We start from the raw sequence: 2,975 nt of genomic DNA on the forward strand, positions 1-2,975 counted from the left end.
GTGGACATTGTATTATGAATAAATAAAAAAAAAGAGCCGAGAATGAAAGGAGCGCGGGATGAAAAGGCGTCCCTTAAAAAGATAACGCCGCCAGCGCCTCGGTGGAGGTAAGCCGCCCCACCACCAGCGCCTCGCGCCCGCGCCTCGCGCCTTCCCTGACCAGCCAGCCACAACTTTTGTCTTTTCCTCCAATTTTCATTATTTATTTTGTCGTTTTGTAAAGAAAATAAAAAAAATCTCGGCGCGCCTGCTGCTCCGGATTTGCTCTATTATTCCAAAACATCAAAATAAGATTTGAGAGAAAAATAAAATCAGCAGCAGGGGGTAAATTATTTACTCTGCAGGCGGGGCGCCGCTCCGCTGCGACGCGCGACGCCTCCCTGATGGTCGTCAATGACGCCCGCCGACGCCCGCGCGCCCGTAATATTGTTTGGCCGCCTCGCAAATTGTTTCGTCTGCGGCGGCGAAACATTCCACCGCATTCGGGCGCAATCTCTCGCCGCTGAACCGCCAGGAGAGAAAAGTCACTTAAGCTTTCAATTCCCTCCCCCTCCCCCCTTCATTCTATTTTGATCCCCTTTGCGGGGCCTTTGCATTCACACAGAGATAGCCCTCCTACATTTTTAAAAAATTTCATTTTTTCATATTTTTTTCCCTTTTGCACTCCGCTTTAATTGGCTCGATGCAGTGTCCTTATTTTAACGCCCCTATAGTAAAGACTGATGAAATAGAAATGTCGAACACTGGACTGGAAAACCAACATACCGTACCGTCTCCTCTTCTTTTCGGGTGGTAACCTTTTCAAGTCCGGTATCAGGTCAATCCGCTAGCACTGGAAACCATAACTTTCACAATCTTCTTTTGTGTGTGAGATTTAAAAGGCTCAAGCAGCGGCCAGAACAAAAGTCGGTGGGGTGTGTTGCTGCGCGCCGAGAGGGGGCGAGGGCTGTGACGAATAAAACATGCATGTCATCCAAATCCTGTTGCGTCCCAGTGTACTGACCAACCCCCAACCCCGCCCTCCTATCGTCCCAGCCGGGGGCCGAAGGTTGCTAGACGCTTTTGTAGCTGGACTTGCAGCTGCGGTGGACTTTGCTTTCACTTGGGTGGCTGTTGTTTTTTTATTTCATTCCGCCCTTGTCCTTACGCCCGCCTGCCTCTGGGTCCCAGTCTGGGTCCCTCCCCCTCTATGTCCCCTCCACCCCGCCCCGGGAGACAGATGATTTGACATGGTGGGGGTGGAGGGGGGGAGGGGCTCCGTGTGAAACTTGGACTGCCAGAGCCGAGTTTCTGACTGCGGGGCCTTGATTGCCATCAGTGGACCGGCTGCGACACTAGGGCCAGGCAGAGCGTGTCGGGGCGGGGCGCGGAGTGGGGGGGGGGGTGAAAACTGCTGTGAACGATGAGGCGCAGCGAGCAAACGGGCTGCTCTTTGCCCCTTTTAATTCACACGGAAATTAAATTCGATATCGTCCCGATCGCTCGCTCTATGCGCGCGTGCAGAGAGGCGCGAGCGGGACGCGGGCGACGACACGGCCACTGTCAAAACTTTGGAGCCGGGGTCGGTGCCTTAGGGGGGGGGTGGTGGTTTTGGGGGTTCGTATAACTGCCCCCGCGAGCGAACGACTCTTTTTTTTCAATCACTTGTTTTGTTTTTATGCATTTTGTGCAGTAATTTTTTCCCAACCGTCATACAGAATGATGATAATTGCTACACCTGCTTAGAGATCATTCAGAACTTACGTCCTGTCCTTCCCGTAACGAAACTGTCGAGATCATTTCCGTTTCAAGCTATAGCTCTCATAGCGCCTGATGGGAAGGCAACATCTGGCCTGCGTAGCATGCGTGTACTGCGGCGCGGCCTACCCTGGGACTCGCAGGCGCCCAGCACCCGTCGTACATGCAGAATGACTTTTTTTAAAAAAATACGAAAGAAAACGGTCGAACTTTTTAGACGATCCCTTACGCCCCACGCCGGGCTGCGGAGAGGTGGCGCGCCGGGGCTGCGTGTGAGGGGGGCGGGGTCGCCTGCGGTTCTCCGGGCGCTCCCCTTGCGGACGCAGCCGCGGAACTAGCGGAGCTCTGCAGCTGGCGTCCGGTCCGTCCGGTATGCCCCGGCCGGTACTGATAGTCCGGCAACACGACAACCGGCAGGCCAGGCAACCGGCCTCTAGGCAACCGGCCAGGCCGGCCGGCCAGGCCTCGCAACCCTCGTCGCTCCCGCATCCTTTTGGGATCCAGAGGGTGAGTGAGTGAAAGGGTGCGATGGAGAGAGAAAGGGAGAGGAGAGAGGGGATGGGGGAGTGGGAAGGGGAGGATTTGTTAGAAAGGCAAGCGGTTGTTTTGTGCAAGATTAGGATAAGGGTCTGGGATTTTCATCCCCTGGGGAGGAGGGAGGAGGAAGAGAGGCGGCGTGGTGGGGGAAAGGGTTGCGGTTTGAGTGTCGAGCGGACACGTCCTGTCAGCCTAGAACAATAGGGCGGACGGTTTGGGACGCTGCGGAGACAGCACCCCTGGAGTCTCTGTCGGTCCGTGTGTCTGCCCGCCTGTCCGTTCGTCGTCCTGCCCTGTCCGCCCAAAGTCGTCGTCGACGCCGCTGTCCGGAGTGGCCCGCCAGCGCTGTCCTCGGAGAGTCAACTCAGCGCAAACTTGAGCGACAGCGACGGATGGTATGGTGGCTCTCCCCACCACTCTCTCCCATCACGTTCGGACGCACCTCTTACTATGTATTACGTGGGGTTTTTCTTCTTCTTCTTCTCTTCGTTTCCTGAGAAAATTGGACAAAGTTTTTCACGTTTTTTTTTTCTCCTTTTTATCTAGCGGATATAAGTTTGGTAGCCAGGAGTGTTGATCCGAGTTTAGGGAAATGAGTGAACAGAGGAGAGCAGGCCCTTCAGTAGATAAAACGCCGGAAATTAAGACTTGCTCTTATTGCCAATTTCCTCGACAGGAATGGCTGGGCGTGGTGGGGCGTG

Source organism: Frankliniella occidentalis, unplaced genomic scaffold, assembly GCF_000697945.3.
Source record: "Frankliniella occidentalis isolate FOCC.00 unplaced genomic scaffold, Focc_3.1 Scaffold1505, whole genome shotgun sequence".
Taxonomy (NCBI): Eukaryota; Metazoa; Arthropoda; class Insecta; order Thysanoptera; family Thripidae; genus Frankliniella; species Frankliniella occidentalis.